Genomic DNA, 18,819 nt, shown 5'->3' on the forward strand with positions numbered 1-18,819 from the left:
TGATACATATAAATTCTGTTGACTAAAATTAATGCAAAATGACTGTGTAAAAACATAAGATTTGTCAACTTTCTAACTTATCAGGCATTTACTTGACAAATTTCAAGTCTGTACTAAATATATGCTTGGATTAACTGGCATCATTCTCACCCATTAGTAGATCATGAATCACTGAAGCCCCTTGTTATCTGAACTGGATATCATAATCTATTACATGCTAGATAAGCATATGCACTTTCTACTCATCCAGACAACATGTTAGTAAAATGATGCCAATTCCACATCAACAAGCTAATTTAGATTAGAAGCTGTGACTGAATAAGCTGAGTAACATTTTATGGTGGATATCACTTAAACTCATTTTCTTAACACCTCACATAGCAGACAAGAACATGATTGCCATATTTTGCCCCTCTGTAAAATTAATACACTCTTTTGCCGAGGAGATTCTATGCAAAATTGTCTTGAAAGTGAGGAAATCCTTCCCTCTTTAGTTCTGAATTCCTTATCAGATTTTGCACTTGGGCCTTGACTACATGCTTCACTTTTACCTTCAACCTTAGTTGAACGAGAAACCAAGCTGTTCATCCTTAACCCTCTCCTAACTCGGTGTGTCAAGCCTTTGCCCAATGGATCCAACAATCAATCTGACCCTTGTCGTTCTGGATAGGGGATCTCATAGAAGTGACCCTTGATAAGCACTAGTGAACAGACCAGTTCCAGAATCTCAAGTATCAACATTTACTGAGGTGTTTTTACCAAACCTCCACTATCTCAAAGTGCATTCTGTATCCGAGCTCTACTCATTTCACAAATGTGAGCTAAATTTAATCTAATAATTACATTTGAATATTCCGGATTTAGGTCTACTCGCTGAGCTGCAAGGTTCATTTTCAGATGTTTCGTCACCATAGTCAATAACATCATCAGTGAGCTTCTGGATGAAGCGCTGGTGATATGGCTTGATTTCTATTTGTGTGTTAGGGTTCCTTGGGTTGGTGATGTCATCCTGTGGTGACATCATTTTCTGTGGTGACATCATTTCCTGTTCTTTGTCTCAGGGGGTGGTAAATGGGATACATTTGAATGTAGATTATACCAACATTTTCCCATAACAATGTACTCATGAATATAATAATTATCAAAATGCTGCTGGTTAGTTTTGCGTGATTAGTTATATCAAAACATCAGCTGTTAAGTCTAGTAATGTAAGATGTTTCTTACTCACCTCAGTGTTTTTTGAAACATTCGATGGCCTGATGCTGATGAGTGAAATTTTACTTGGCACTTTGCCTGTCGACAAAACACATTTTGAAATCATGAAATTATGGGCACGCATAAGCTCCTCATGATCTTCTTTCCATTAAAATTACCACACTGTGGGAAGGGTGCCTGCAATGTTCTGACATGTGTTCTCAACAAGCAAAGACCCAAACACTGGAATTGCACATCGGAGATTAGCTCCACTCATGCTCAGCCTTGCATATAGTCTTACGAAATCAATGAAAGATTTTGAAGACCAAGCTCTACTTTATGTGCAAATTTAACAAAACTATGAAGAACTTGTTCTATGTAGTAGACAGGAAGAAACTTTTTCTCTTGGTGGAGGGAAATAGATTTAAAATAAAGGACAGGAGATTGAAAGGAGGTGTGAGGAACACTCTTTCAGTCAGAAGATGGAGTGGGAATCTGAAACTTACTTCCTGAATGAATTGGTAGAGGCAGAAACCTTCATAACATTTAACAAGTATTTAGATGTACACTCATGATTCCGAGGCATATAAAGCTCTGGGTAGCAAATTCTGATGTTGGAAAAAGCACAGCAGGTCAGACAGCATCAAAGGAGTAGGAGAGTCGAAAGTCAGGATGCTGCCAGACCTGCTGGCACCACACTTATCAACTCAGACTCTGCAGCATCTGCACTCCTCACTTTCTACTGTATAAGACTCTGCACCAAGTTCTGGAAAATGGGATTAGAATAGTTAGGTGGTTATTTTTAACCAGCACAGACTCAATTCAGTGACTATATGTGGAAGAAATAATTCCCCATGCCATGTAGTGGAACATTATAGGACCACAGTTTAGATTAGATTTCCTACAGTATGGAAACAGGCCCTTTGGCCCAACAAGTCCACACCAACCCTCCAAAGAGCAACCAACCCAGATCTACTCCCCTACGTTTACCCCTAACTAATGTACCTAACACTACGGGCAATTTAGCATGGCCAATTCACCTAAGCTGCATATTTTTGGATTGTGGGAGAAAACCGGAGCAACTGGAGGTAACCCACGCAGACACGGGGAGAATGTACAAACTCAACACAGACAGTCACCCAAGGCTGGAATTGAACCTGGGTCCCTAGTGCTGTGAGGCAGCAGTGTTAACCACTGAGCCACCGTGCTGTCCGTTCTACAGTTCCTGTCATGGCCATACGATGTAGAGGACAATACTTGGGGATAGAAGCCTGGTTTCCCAACCCTCTTTCTTTTCGTGGCTATTTTTACCAAGATTGATTCAGAGCTAACCATCGTCATGAGGTGGGCTGCCAGTTCGATTCAGTGAGAGTCATGTTAAGCACAGTTAAATGAGCTGAAGGGATTTTTGCAGTCAGTGTCCAATTGCCTAACCTAATAAGATGGGATTTCGGAATAGGAGCAGTTCAGCAGCCTGGAAGTTGGCACTGAGTAGCACTCCAGGGGTTCACTACGCCTGATAGGCTTACAGATCCTGCCTGGGTGAGAGAGCGACCAAAAGCCACCTCATGGCAGGACCTCCTGACCCCAGCCTGTCAGAATGGTGGACTAGGAGAAAGTGAGGACTGCAGGTGCTGGAGAGTCAGAGTCAAAACATGTGGCGCTGGAAAAGCACAGCGGATCAGGCAGCAACTGAGAAGCAGGAGAATTGATGTTTCAGTGGACTGGCAGATGTATTGAACTTTAATTTTAAATTTAAAGAAGGTTAATTCCATGTTGAAGGACCCTCAACCTGTACTGCGGTTGTTGCTTCACTGAAGCTGAAAGACAGCTGATAGGCCCTTACAACTTCAACAGGCCATCCTGTGCTATAACTCACTGTGGAATACTGTTGCTTTCATGAAAATCCCTGAGTAACGGTTTCCTTCGGAGCAGATTCTGGACTCAGAAGCAGTGCTTCAGCACAGCGAGTCGAGGGGGGATATACATTCTGGAGTTACAAACAGGCACCTTTTAAACAAACCACAGGTAATCATTAACTGCAAAACATGAAGAAACTAACAATCCAGGTGAGAGGGTCTTCAATTTAGTGAAAGCCGATTGCATTAAGTCATTTGGCAAATGAGGGATAATGATTAACAAATACCACCTCAAATCCCTTTCTTAATATTTCTTTATCTTAAGTTGATGTCAACAAGCAGACAGTTTAAGTGTGTGGTACTATCTGCTGAGAAATGTACAATCGAATGCAATAGAGAACTTCTAACTTAAATGTTTAGTTCCCAACTCTGCAATAATGAATCAGAAAATTTAAGATTGAGATCTGACCTCTCTCCTAGTAGCCAGGCACAAAATTGCCATTTGTGGAGGTCAGAGAAGAAATTGTTGGATAAAGCGTAACAAAAAGAACAAACTTTAAAAATGAAAAAAAAAACTATTTATTGCGGACAATGGAGCATTTAATTTCAAGCAACAAAGGTTACTCTAAGAAGTAACTCCACAGAGCACAACAAATTCCATGTCTCAGATTTTATAGCTGAGATTTCTGCTAGGTAATTTGTATGTATAATAGCATGCTCTGAAACATTGAAAGAACTAAATAACATCTGGTTTCCAATGCAAAAGTTACAGTTAGCAGAGTCTACGGCATTTAGCAAGGGATCTGCTTAGATGATGCATTGTTCAGGGCTTTTTTATTAATTTTGACAGCTTTAGCTTTCTTTTTAATTCATTCCTCGAACTGCAGCTACCTGCATAACATCCCACTACAGTTAATGCTTCGTCTGTCAGGTGTAGCCAGTGGTATTTTCCTGGGAGTGATTTAAAGAGTCAAATACTCCATGGAGGTTTGTGTGTTCAATATTTTCCCCTCCATTTGTCAGGTGGCCCTGTTTATCTTGGCTCATTTGGAGTTGAAGTCCTCTCTACTTCTTTTGTGGCTTTTATCCAGCTGCAACAGGCCAGATACTAATGTAAAGTTACAATAGGTAAAACACATTACAGTATTTACATCTCTTTTTATGATTAGAATAAAATAGATGCTTTTCCAGAACAGCACAATGAAGCTGCTAGATACTGTGCCACAGAATGGTAGACCATGAGATCCTCTCTGTGATTCTTCCTGTATTACTGACTTTATCTCTGCAATTGTAAGCAAAGAATTAAAAATCAGTTGGAAGGAGAATTACCTCAGCTCCTGCACTTCCAGAGAATTGAATTCTATGAAACAAGACTATCCACTCTCCTGGTATACATGACTTACAAAAAAAGGGGCAAATAAGGAAATTACAGGCATTCAGAGTGAAAGCTTAAACTTATATGCATTGTTTGTCATTTGAAACAGAATTTTTGAGCCTCTCTCCAAAGGTGAGAACAGAGGTGAGAGGGTCCAATATATAGTATTTCAGTTACACAGCATCCCAGATCCGAGGCTTAGATAATCTGTAGGAGATGAACTCAGGGCCCAGGAAAGCTCCTAAAATTGTTAGATAGTTGTGTTGATTAAGGACCTGGTTTTAGGTATATTTAGGAGGCAGACTCAGATGTTTCAATCTACGTCCTGTTTCCTGGTGTGTCGGCAGGGATTGGAGCAGATCATCTGCCTGAAGATAGGGATCTGGTACCAATGCTCCAGGCAGACATAGAGGCCATGCCTTTGTGCTGGTGCAGCCATAAAACACACTGTAAATTGACAGCTTCGAAGCTACTTGGATGCTGCCTGAACTGCTGTGCTCTTCCAGCACCACTAATCCAGAATTTGGTTTCCAGCATCTGCAGTCATTGTTTTTACCACACTGTAGATTGATTCCACCCATCCATACCACCGAGTTGTTTGGTTGATTTATATCATGGCTGACAGTGTAATTACTTGTTATGGGATCTTCCAAGCTGGTGAGCTGTTCATGCAGTCGGGTGCTACTCTGACGTTGGATTGACCTTTCACCTTTGCAAGCCCACCCAGCCCCTTTAATTGCCCAAGAAACCCAATATCAATTAGAGCTCACCAATTACAAATCTCAATCAGTTTCCCTCTCCAGAGTCAAGTCCAGCTCCTGCTTCTCTATTCCATGGAAAGTTCAGCTCCAAGTTAAATTCACAGTGCATGAAAGAGCGAGATTTTAACAGCAATCTCATCAGCAGAATTAACATAATCCTGAAGTGTACCATCCTTAACTTTATAAAACATTTGAGCTACATTGAGCAGCTTTTGTTTCTTTCCAGTTCTTGAGCTTCAACTCTCCATTATATTGCTCTGAGTTCAAACCAATGCATAAAGGAACTTTAATTGAAGTTCAGTCTATAGGAATTGATTGATTGCTTATCATATTCCTTAGTGTTAGTCTGCTATTGACCTAATGACACACTTAATTGTTGATGAATTGAACAAATAACTGGCCATTTCAGTCACCTTGAGAAATTACAGCAATCCCTCTGCTATCATTAACACCCCAAGCAAGAATCCTTTTCTGTAATAAATTAGTACATGATATGCTAAATATGTCTCTGTAGAAGACAAAATAAGTTTCCCTCCCAGTTTACTTCATAATTATTGAGTGTTGTCCAAAGTAAGGTGCAGTACTAGAAACTTGATCATGTATTAACATAACCAATGCATCCTATTAGACAGCAGATAGACAACCTAAGCACAGGAGAAACATAATGCTCAACACTAACCAAATATCTTCGTCTGAACATCAGAATTACGTATGGAAGTTGGCCATTCAGTCCCTATAGTATCTTCTATCATTTGATATAATTGTGTCTGATCTGATTTTGGCCTGAAATTCATATTCCTGCCTACCCCCAATAATTTTGAAATCCTTTGTTAAAGAAGAAACGAACTACCTTTCCTTCAAAAGAATTGTAAACTTGCCTTCATCGCTTCTGAAGAAGAGAATTCCAAAGAACAGCTATGATCCTTTGAGAAAAAGAATTCCCACTTAACACCACATTAAATGGGAGATCCGTTATTTTTAAATTGTGATGGCCAGTTCTGGTCTCTTCCACAAGGGGAAGGATTTTCAGAATCAACCCTATCAAGTCCCCTTAGCACCTCTGACATTTCAGTGGGATCATCTTCTAAACTCCAATAGATACTAATCAAAGCTGTTCAATATTTCTTCATAAGATATCCTGTCCCTGAACTCTGCTTGACTTTCTCTCTATGTACTTTCTTTAATAAGGAATGTGGTATTCTAGATGTAATATGTTTTAAACAGCTGTGATACAACAGTCTTACTTCTAAATTACATTATCCTTACATTACAGAACACTCTAACAATCTATTTGCCTTCCTAGTTACTTGCTGCACCCCAAGACCAAAACACCCAGATCCCTCTGCATCACTGCATTCTTCAATTCTCTATATTTAAATACTATGCTTCCGTTTTATTCTTTCTCCCCAATATGACAAGCTCACATAATTTGCCACATTATGCTTTGTCAGCCAAATTTGTGATCACTAACGAAATCATCTTATATCCTCTTCACAACTTACTTTGCTATTTATCTTTGTACCATCAGTAAAGTTAAGAATCTAACATTTGTTGTCTTCATCCAAGTTATTTATATAAAATGTAAATAATCAAGGTCTCAAAACTGATCTGTGACACATCACTCATCACAACCTGTCAAACTTAAAATAGCCCATTTGTGCCCATTCTGTGCCTCCTATTAGTCAGTCAAACTTTCAGCCATGCTAGCATGATAACTCCTACCTTTTGATCTCTTACTTTACACAGGATAGTTTTATTCTGGGAAGTTATTTGTATGCTGTACAGCGGAAACAGATGTTAGAATTAATCTACCATTCACTATTTTCCATCATTATTTCCCCAGTGGACCAATTCTCACTTGTCCCATCTTTTCCTTTTAAATATCTGTAGAATACTTTATTTTACCTTAGAGTGGTGCTGGAAAAGCACAGCAGTTCAGGCAGCATCCGAGGAGCAGGACAATTGACGTTTCGGGCAAAAGCCCTTCATCAGGAATTCTCCTGCTCCTCGGATGCTGCCCGAACTCCTGTGCTTTTCCAGCACCACTCTAATCTAGAATCTGGTTTCCAGCATCTGCAGTCCTTGTTTTTACCTTATTTTACCTTGTCAAGTGCTGACTGGAAATGGAAGTATAGTATTTCCATTGGCTTCCCTTTATCGGTGTTGCTTTTTATTTCCTCCAAGAATTTCAATAAATTAGTTAAACATGATTTCTCTTTCACAAAAGCATGTTTGCATTAAAATTGTCTCAGTGTCCTTCGATATTTTATGTAATAAAAGGTTCCAGTATTTTCCTTAAAACAGATATTAAGCTTGTAGTCCACTGCTCTCTGTCTTCCTCATTTCTTAAATAATGGATTCATATTTGCTACTTCCCAAACTAACGTGATCTTTCTAGAATCTAGGGAGTTTGACAAAAAAAATGTGTCTACTATATCAGTTGTCACTTATTTTAACACAGCAGGATGAAGCCCAACAGGGCCAGGGGCCTTGTCACATTATATGTCTAATAATTTTCTCAGCATCCTTTTCTTGTCAATTATGATTGCTTTAAGTTCCTTACTCCCTTTCACATTCTCATGCATAATTTATACTGAGATGTTATTTGTATGCTGTACAGTGGAGACAGATGCAAATTACATGTTTGAATTAATATACCATTCACTATTTTCCATAATGTTTCCCCAGAGGACCAACACTTATCTGACTCTTTTCCTTTTACATACCTGTAGAATACCTTATTATCTGTTATTATATTTCGAGCTAGGTTTTTCTCATTCTAATATTTTCTCCTAATTAATATTTTACTTGTTCTTTGCTGCCATTTATTGTTCCCCGATTTCTGACCTGCAATCATTTTTGCAGAACGATATGCTATTTTTTTCTTTCAATTTGATACACTTTTAAAATTAGTCATGGATATGTGTCCTTTCTTTAATTTCAAACTTTCTTGTCGATTATTATATGCATAAAGAAGTATAGTATATTTGACAGGCATCATTATATCATTTTGAGTATCTCATGTGAAAAGTGTACTTCTGTTTTCAACCTTAATTTCTTGTGTCTGAACATTTGGTCACATTGTGTCAGTATTTATCTCTATAAATTGCAATGTTAAATTTTGCTGTCAAATATCACACTTAGTTGGAGGCTTGGTCCATTAGGAGGCTCCCGAGGGTCAATTTCTCAAGATTTCCTCCCAACTCTGATACCAGATTCAACATAAAGAAAATGGCACGCATGACATAACGGTGGGCAACAGCACAAGCAAATAGTTAGTTTTAAGTAAGAATAAAAGTATGTTCACAAGGCTGTGAACCCAAATTTGGATGGTATCCAAAGCTGACCAAGTGAAGTCATTTTCTAAGTTTAAGCGCATCCTATTTGTTTTGAATCATAATGCTATCTGAATTGCTTTATATTTGCCAATTACCTTTGTCCATTTGGTTTCACATCTTTTACCTTTGTGTGTAATTGTGACAAAAAGCCAGTGGGGAAAGGAGGAGGGGTTTTGCTATTTTATGAGTTAGAATGCATTACCTGAAAGGATGATGAAAGTAGATTCAATGGTAATTTTCAAAACAGAATTGGATCTACACTTGAGGAGGAGAGTTTTTCAGGGCTGTAGCAAAAAACAAAGTGTTCTATCATTCTATGATAATTCCATGGGCCTAAAAGAGAGATTTTAGCAGAAGGTTATTATCATAAATGAGGATTATGACAGGAGTAAAATGTATTTTTAATCGCGGTTGAAATATCTTGATGTTTGTCACATGTTAATCAAATTTTCTGGGAGACATTTCCTTCAGTTAAACAGTTCGAACTGGCTTTGATATTAAAATGCATTATGGTGTAATGCATCATTTCTTCAATTATTGTTTAGAATGAAGAGTATTTGAAGTCTGGAACATCAGTTTGAATTGTGCTGTCTGCTACTGACGTATGGCAGCACATAAAACACATCTGCTCTCAAATTCATCCAGGTTCCATGCCATTACAATAAAATGAATGATAGTTGTTTGATTTGCACAAAGAGTAGATAATCTGTACAGGCAAGTTGCTGACCTGGTGGTGAACTTGAAAATACCCTCTATTATCCAGGTAACTTGTGGCTTTCATGATTTTGCCTTCCTGCAATTATGGACTTCACTCATTTCATTCATTTCCAAATGAACTAATTAATACCGTCAGATGAAATTCTTTTGTCTGCTGTTTTAAAGACTATAAACTATTATTTTAGCATGCCTTTTCCAAAAGGGCAGGCACAGGAATTTTATAAAATCATATTTATGAGATAGATGGATCTTCAATGGCTCAATAAAAAGAAACAGAATATCATGCAGGAAGATGTCTGGTCAATAATAAGATAGAAATTGGCAAAAGTTCTTAGCCATATTTAAGTGCCTCCTAGTGCTGGCTATGGGCCAGCATTGGCAGCTACAGCAAAGGCTTCCTGAAGGGTCTGTGTGCTTTCTCTGTTGGACTTCAGGGTGTGAGGTCTGGCATCTTGCTAAAAAAAACAAAATGGAGGAAGTCCCTTTCACCTCAAGTCAGCAGTTAGAAATCTCTGAGCTGTTGAAAGTTGCTCAGTGTAACTTTCAAAACAGTTAACATAAAACTTGGGGGGGGGGGGGGGGGAGGTGGGAGGGGGCAGGTGGTGGAGTTGTCCCCTGATACACCAGGCACTGAAAAGCCTCTGAGGCAGCCAGGATACATTCTTCAACTGAAATGTTGCTTTAACCAGAGTTTAGTGCAAGACCGTAATTTTGCTAGGGATTCTCTTTGATCTGCTGGTATGAGATGAGAACAATGAGGCCAGGCAGGGCAGCACCAATTACTAAATTACTGTTGAGAAAGGGGCTGAAATCTGAGGTGGACGTCTGTCCTCCTAATGTCCTCCTAATGGAGAGAGAGAAATTATTGCTCTCCCTAATTTTCCAGCACTACTGCAAGAGAAAAGACTATTGACTGTAAAATAAAGTCTATACGGAGATCCTAATGAAAAATTGCCAAACGCTGTTATGTATGGCAGTTTGGATTGTTGTAACTGTGCACCACATCTCATTATGTTTCAACAAGACATCTTCTTCATATTAAAGGTTACTCACTAATTAAATAGCATAAGGTCTCTTGACCTTCATATCAATCAAAATTGTCCAGCTGTGAAATACTCCAAGAGATTATTTTGTCAATTCCAATTTGATCGATCTTAGTGTTGTTTACTGTGCATTTTTAATCTGAAGTACTATTGCTGGGTGAGCTTCTTTTCCAAGAGCTGAGACCTGGGGTAAAAAGTGAATCTTGGCCATAATTTAACATAATGAAACTCTTGCACAGCATGGTTTTGCAAATGGAATGAGATAATGAGCGATAAACATTGGCCAAGACATCAGGGGGACTTCATATGCTGTTTGAAATAGAGCCATTGGATCCATTTGAGAGGACAGGTAGTTTCCCGGTTCACTGTCTGATCTGAATGATAGAACCTCTGCCAGCGCAGTCCTGACATATTACATTGACTTTGAAGAATTGAATCAAGGTAATGATAAAATGAATCCTGAAGCTGACTTTAGATTGTTCTTGTGCCCCTCATTGACACCTGTTTAAAAATGTATTGATCTGGAGCATGTGTCAACAAGTAAAAGCTACTTGGGTGGGGGAGGATTAAGAAATGCAGTTTAACTCCTGCCACTGCACTAGAAGTCAGTGCCTTTGTGCATCTGGAACAGGACGTGGGCATCCACTCCACTAGTGGCCACATGTACAGTGTCACTGTTGTTATTGTTCACCCATTGAATGCTCACTATCTACTTGGCCATCCCATTCTCCACCTCACTCGCCACCCACTGGCAACTTCAATGGATGCCCAGCTTGCTGCTTCCCTGGCCACAACAGATCGCATTGGCTCCCACCCGTTCACCACACTGCTCCCTCACTTGCAGGAAGCAGTCAACAGGGAAGGGAGCTGGGCAGTGAATGGTATGGAGACAGTGAGAGTTCAGGGCCAAATGGCAAGTGAGGGAGTGAGGTTGTTGGCACATGGGGAAGCCAAATGATGGGACTGGGAGTGGTGCGATGAGAAAATAGCAGTCCTGACATTTTGAACTGGTCTATTGGGGATCAATCTACTGTGAAAATGAAATCTTTAACCACGGTATTATACTGGCATACAACAGTTTGTGCATTTAACATTTAAGGAGAAACATTTGAAGAAAATGCATTGTACTGGTGCTGCACTTGTTAATATCTTTGCATTGCCCAATGTTATAGATGGTCCTATTCTTTGATGCATGCACCTCCTTGTGACATGCCTCGCTATAATTTAGGATGCATGTGACTGCATGGCGAGTGTGTGAGTGCATCCCTGCAGTTCTGGGATCAGCAATTGCAACCTAAAATAATCCAAAATTATTGAAGAAGAATGACCCTGCAATAATAGTGGTATTACAGAGAAAAGGGTGTTATTATGCTGTTAATTGAAGTACCTGTAGTTATGCCACAATGTTGGGACATAATTAAAATCTACACTGACAATATCATTTGCTGTGTTGTGGTGCTTTTTACATTGGTACAAATGTATCATGAAGTAAAACAGTGATTTGCAGTTATATCATCAAGCTCAGCGAATAGATGTGAGAAGTTTGAACAAACCCTTCTCCTACCTGCAAAAGACAACATTTTTTTTGCCTGATTTATATTTAAACAGGAGAAGACTGCCATCCTGACACTAAGGAATTCAGAAAGTCAACAAGGTGATTTCAAAAAATGTAAACCAACAGATTTGTTAATGTTTAACAATAACAGGACTGATTGTTTATTGCCAAATAAGCTTTGCAGCCATCTCTCCCACATGTTGCAATCAAAATGTTAGCAACAGCGTATGCTTTTGGATCATTTAAAATAACTATTTACTAGCATCTGTGAATGGCCATTTAACTCGAGGTAAAGTTTGGATCTGATTTTATTTCATTACCTGACTGTATCTTATGAGAACAATGTTTGGGGAAGCCTTCCTTCCTGTAGAGAGGGTTAAGGTTTGAATCAGAAATGGACCACTGTCATTCAAGTAAATGCACAATATTAGTCAAATTGAAAGTTATTTGTGTTTGTATTTAAATATTTTTCAATTCATGCAATCAGTTCCATGATTTAAGAACTGAATTTCCCCTTTAGCTCTTGTAAAACCTAAACTACTATATTAGATACTGGGTAACATAAGGAAACATCATTCCTGATGAAGGGCTTATACCCAAAACATCGATCCTCCTGCTCTTCAGATGCTGCCTGACCTGCTGTGCTTTTCCAACCCCACATTCTCGACTCTGATCTCCAGCATCTGCAGTCCTCCTAGTTTCTCCTAGTTGATTTCAACCCTACTGCGAAGGCTCTTCCAAGGATGCCTACCTTGTAAATGTTCTCCTCCTCTCTCTACAAGGATCTCAGTGAGTCTTTCTCCTCACTGTACCCCCTAGGTCATCTTCTCTGCCCTGAAGCTCTTTAGCCATCATTCCTGATGAAGGGCTCTTACCCGAAACATCAATTCTCCTGCTCCTTGGATGCTGCCTGACTTGCTGTGCTTTTCCAGCACCACACTCTTGACACTGCATTTGGCCATATCACTCTAAACCTTTCCTATCCATGTATATGTCCCAGTTTATTTTAAATGCTGTAATTGTACTCACCTCCACCACTTCCTCTGGCAGTTCATTCCATATACTCATCATCCTCTGTGTTAAAAAGGTTCCTCAGGTCCCTTGGTGATCTTTTCCCTCTCACGTTAACCAATGCCCTCTAGTCTTGAACTCCCCTACTCTGGAGAAAAGACTTTGGCTATTCACCTTATCTCTGTCTTTTATGATTTTATGAACCTCGATAAGGTCAGCCTTCTATGCTCCAGGGAAAACAGTTCCAGCCTATCCAGCCTCTCCTTCTAACTCTAACCCTGCAGTCTTGGTAGCATTCTTGTAAATTTCTTTGCACCCTTTCCAGTTTAATAACATCCTTTCTATAGCAGGATGACCAGAATTGTGCACAGTATTCCAAATGTAGTCTTAACAATGTCTTGGACAGCCGTAACATGACGTCTGAACTCCTGGTTTCAATTAAAATTCCTTTGACGATTGCACGTATGTACAGCTCAGCCACCTGCTGCCAACTTTGCAGACAGTAAGACGTTCCCAGACTCATTTACTGTACATCAATAATTACATGGTGTGAAATGGAAAATTCCACAATTTGGAACTTCTTCAGAGTCCAATTTCTTTAGGAAATAGTGTCAAGCTATTTTATTTTTTCCTCTTTCCTGTTACTTCCCTCAATGTTTAAGGCAAACTAAATCACTGCATTTTCAACTAGGATTTGACAGCTAGCTCTTTCACTAACTTTCAAAGGGATTGAGTGGTGGTGACATTTATTGCAAATATACATTCAGTCCCAGCGTTCCAGTTTTTGTTCTGTCATGTCATTCTCATCATGGATCTGCTTTCTTCAAGACCAGGAGCCTTTAAATGGACTTTGTTAAACTTAGTCTTATATTTGCTTAATTTTACTTAATTTTGTAACATGTGATTTCATCATGACTTCTGCCATTATAGGCACCACAGTAGGGTGATGTAGAACACTTTTCATTATATTTTTATTGTTAAAATACATATGACAGTAAATTCTAATACTAATTCTAGTTCTACATTTTATTAATCACTTAACAATTGCTCCTAGACAGTGGGGATGCCCACGATGCACTAAAACTTACAGTCCATAAGATAAACCAACTTGGATAGATTGCTTTTCACTTTCAGAAAATCAGCAACTCCAACACAATCACAAGTAACACTTTTGAAAATACGTTATTACCCTCATCTTTCAGACTAATTGCACTAGTGCAAAGACACTCAAAAGTCTTTGTACTCAGTTAGCTTTTTTTTTTAGAAATTCTTGAAGGCCTGTTTCTAAACAGAATTACTGGAAATTCCCAACAGTGATTGGCAGAGGAATTAAATGGGTACTTCAGATCTGTGTTCACTGGGGAAGACACAAGCAATCTCCCTGAGGTAACAGTGGCTGAAGGACCTGAACTTAAGGGAATTTATATTTGCCAGGATTTGGTGTTGGAGAGACTGTTAGGTCTGAAGGTTGATAAGTCTCCGGGACCTGATGGCCTGCATCCCAGGGTACTGAAGGAGGTGGCTCAGGAAATCGTGGATGCGCTGGTGATTATTTTCCAGAGTTCAATAGAATCGGGGTCGGTTCCTGAGGATTGGAGGGCGGCTAATGTTGTGCTACTTTTTAAGAAGGGTGGGCGGGAGAAAGCAGGAAATTATAGACCAGTTAGTCTGACCTCAGTGGTGGGAAAGATGCTGGAGTCTATTATAAAGGATGAAATTACGGCACATCTGGATAATAGTAACAGGATAGGACAGAGTCAGCATGGATTTATGAAGGGGAAATCATGCTTGACTAATCTTCTTGAATTTTTTGAGGATGTAACTCGGAAGATGGACGAGGGAGATCCAGTGGATGTAGTGTACCTGGATTTTCAGAAAGCTTTTGATAAAGTCCCACACAAGAGGTTAGTGAGTAAAATTAGGGCGCACGGTATTGGGGGCAAAGTACTAGATTGGATAGAGAATTGGTTGGCTAATAGGAAACAAAGGGTAGTGATTAACGGCTCCATTTCGGAATGGCAGGCAGTGACCAGTGGGGTACCGCAGGGATCCGTGCTGGGACCGCAGCTTTTTACAATATATGTAAATGATATAGAAGATGGTATCAGCAATAACATTAGCAAATTTGCTGATGATACAAAGCTGGGTGGTAGGGTGAAATGTGATGAGGATGTTAGGAGATTACAGGGTGACCTGGACAAGTTAGGTGAGTGGGCAGATGCATGGCAGATGCAGTTTAATGTGGATAAATGTCTGGTTATCCACTTTGGTGGCAAGAACAGGAAGGCAGATTACTACCTCAATGGTATCAAATTAGGTAAAGGGGCTGTTCAGAGAGATCTGGGTGTTCTTGTCCACCAGTCAATGAAGGCAAGCGTGCAGGTACAGCAGGTCGTGAAGAAGGCTAATAGCATGCTGGCCTTCATAACAAGAGGAATTGAGTATAGAAGCAAAGAGGTGCTTCTGCAGCTGTACAGGGCCCTGGTGAGACCACACCTGGAGTACTGTGTACAGTTCTGGTCTCCAAATTTGAGGAAGGACATTCTGGCTATTGAGGGAGTGCAGCGTAGGTTCACGAGGTTAATTCCTGGAATGGCAGGATTGCCTTACACGGAAAGACTGAAGCGACTGGGCTTGTATACCCTTGAGTTTAGAAGACTGAGAGGGGATCTGATTAAAACGTATAGGATTATGAAAGGATTGGACACTCTGGCAGGAGGAAACATGTTTCCGCTGATGGGGGAGTGCCGAACCAGAGGACACAACTTAAAAATACGGGGTAGACCATTTAGGACAGAGATGAGGAGAAACTACTTCACACAGAGAGTGGTGGCTGTGTGGAATGCTTTGCCCCAGAGGGCAGTGGAGGCCCAGTCTCTGGATTCATTTAAGAAAGAATTGGATAGAGCTCTTAAAGATAGTGGAGTCAAGGGTTATGGAGATAAGGCTGGAACAGGATACTGATTGGGAATGATCAGCCATGATCATATTGAATGGCGGTGCAGGCTCGAAGGGCTGAATGGCCTACTCCTGCATCTATTGTCTATTGTCTATTGTCTATTGATTAATTCACCATGGATTACGTGACCAGTTTTAGGGATGGGACCTGCCTCAATGCTATGCATTAAAAATAGTGTAAAAGATTACTGAAACTTGAGTTACGCTATGAGTTTTAAAATTCTACTATGGTATACTTTTGGATACAAGCAGGAGGCTAGAAGAACACAGCAAGCGAGGCAGCAACAGGAGGTTGGGATGTCAACATTTCAGGTGTAACCCGAGTCACATCCAAATCATGAATAAATACTGTGAATAGCTGGGGTCAAGCTCTGATCCTTAAAGAACCCCATTAGGAATTTTGTCAGTCAGAGGATGGTTAATCTGTGGAACTCATTGCCACAGAAGGCTGTGGAGGCTGAATCATTGAGTGTATTTAAGATAGAGATAAATGGTTCCTTGATTAGTAAGAGGATCAAAGGTGAAGGGGAGAAGGCAAGAGAATGGGGGCTGAAAAACATATCAGCCATGATCGAATGGTCAAGCAGACACAATGGGCCAACTGACCTAATTCTGCTCCTATATCATGTGCTCTTGTGGTCACTTCCTGCCATTTGGACAAAGACATATTTCTTTTTAATCTTTGTTTCCTGTCTGCCAGCTAGTTCTCTATCCACATCAGTACACTGCCCCCCCCCCCCCCCCCACCCCACCACCACCCCCCAGTCTCACGCACATTAATTTTACATGCTAATCCCTTATGTGGGACCTTATCAAACACCTTCTGGAAGTCCAAGTAAACATATCCACTGGCTCCCCCTTATCAACTGAATGTCAAGCATGATTTCTCTTTTGTAAATCCATGTTGACTCTGTCTGATCTTGTCACTGTTTTCTAAGTGCTCTGCATTAAATTGTTCATAATGAACTCTAGCATTTCTCAACTACTGATTATCAGGCCAACTTGTCTCTCATTCCCTGTTTTCTCTCACCTACTTTTTTTAAATAGTTGGATTACTTGAGCTATCCTCTGATCCCTAGGAATGTAGTACATTGAAAGATGACCACCAATTTATCTACTATTTCCAGGGCCATTTCCTTAAGTACTCTGCAATGTAGATTATCAGGCCCTGGGGATTTATTGGTCTTTAATACCATTGACTTTCCCAACACCGTTTCCCTCCTAAGACTGATTTCCTTTCATCTCTATCTCTCACTAAACTCTGTGGCTCCCAACATTTTTGGGATATTATTTACGTTCTTTTTTGTGAAGACAAAACCAAAATTTATATTTAATTGGTGTGACATCTCTTTGTTTCCCATTATAACTTTCCCTTTACAGATGGGAACAGCACCACAACATACTCTTTACCCCTTTTGTTCCTCCTTCCATTTCCTAAACAACCTTAGTGGGACTAGCAACATTCAACCCTTCAGTGTTCTGCTCAGAAAGGAACTCTGCACATTTCTAAATGCTAACACATGGTGGAGTTATCTCAAAAACGCTGCAGACTTAATTGATCAGACAATAAGGATCAGAGAAAATGCTACAGCTCATTTTCTGAACATTAAAACTAAAGTCGACAATGTTGGTCTCCGTGACTAACTGAGTTTTTCAACAGTGGGAAACCCAAGATGTGTGGGATTTCTACCCCAACTGAACATCATTCCACAAACAGATGAAAACTATAGAAAGAATGGTTAAGAAGGCACCTAGCATTCTTGTCTTCATTGCTCAGACCTTTGACTATGGGAGTTGAGATGTTATGTTGAGGTTTTACAGGACTTTAGAGAGGCCTCTTCTGGAATACTGTGTCCAGTTCTGGTCTCCCTGTTACAGGAAGGATAGTATTAAGCTGGAGAGGGTTCATAAAAGATTTACTAGGATGTTGCCAGGAGTTATGAGGAGAAACTAGATAGGTTGGAACTTTTTTCACTTGAACGTAGGAGGTTGACAGGTGACCTTATAGAGGTTTATAAAATAATGTGAGGTATAGACAAGGTGAATCCTCCCTCTAGAGTGGGGAATTTCAAGACTTGGGGGGAAATTTTTAAGGTGAAAAGACAAAGATTTGAAAAAAAGACATGAGGGCAATTTTTTTTTACACAGAGTGATTCTTATGTGGATTGAACTTCCACAGGAAGTGGTTGATTTGGATACAGTTACAATGTTTAAAAGACATTTAGATAAGTACATGAATAAGACATGTTGGAGGGATAAGGGGCCAAATGCAGACAGGTGGGATTACTTTAGTTTGGGATTATGGTCGGCATGAACTGGTTGGACTGAAGGGATTGTTTCCATGCTGTATAATTCTATGGCTCTGTGAATGTATATTGTTGATTGCATGAAATGCAAATAGATTCCTATCAAAATGCCCTTTAAATATTAGTGAAGGGCTAATGAAGATTACTCCTTTGTTGCTATGTTTAAAGATTTAAAGCAGAAGCTTTAAAAGTTTCCAGCAATACTATGGTCATAGTTATACCTGGGTTGATGTGAAGCTGCAATGATGGGAGGCTGTGTTCCTGATTCATGCACACAATGTGCTCTCCGTTTGGTTCCTGGTTACACTGCACTCTTATTCCTGACATCAAAGTACATATCTTTGTGATATACTAATGTTCTAAGTATGTGAAAACAGAGAAACTCTTTTATAGAAAGATCAACCAGATTGTAATTAAATGTTACTGATCATTTTGCAAAGATGATTGAAATAAAAGAACAGGATTTTATTTCAGGTCTGCATTGGTGCAAATCATAGCAATTACTGCACCCATTTCCTTTTCCACATCCGAAGAAATTGGTCAGGGTCACTGACAGTGCTATCCCAATGAAAATCCACTGCCACTGTATCAAAGGAGAACATCCAGTCTCCCTCTTCTAAACTTCCCTTATGTTCGCTATCTACCTGACAGTTTAAGATAAGCTTCACTGTTCATCTGAACTGGCAAATAACATTATTTAGT

General features: G+C 39.7%; 1 protein-coding gene across 23 annotated transcripts in view; it reads left to right on the plus strand.

The window, feature by feature from the left end:
* tncb (tenascin Cb) overlaps positions 1-18,819 on the plus strand; it is a 366,196-nt gene that overhangs the window by 243,870 nt on the left and 103,507 nt on the right. The gene's annotated exons all lie outside the window — the stretch shown is intronic.

Source organism: Chiloscyllium punctatum, chromosome 49, assembly GCF_047496795.1.
Source record: "Chiloscyllium punctatum isolate Juve2018m chromosome 49, sChiPun1.3, whole genome shotgun sequence".
Classification (NCBI taxonomy): Eukaryota; Metazoa; Chordata; class Chondrichthyes; order Orectolobiformes; family Hemiscylliidae; genus Chiloscyllium; species Chiloscyllium punctatum.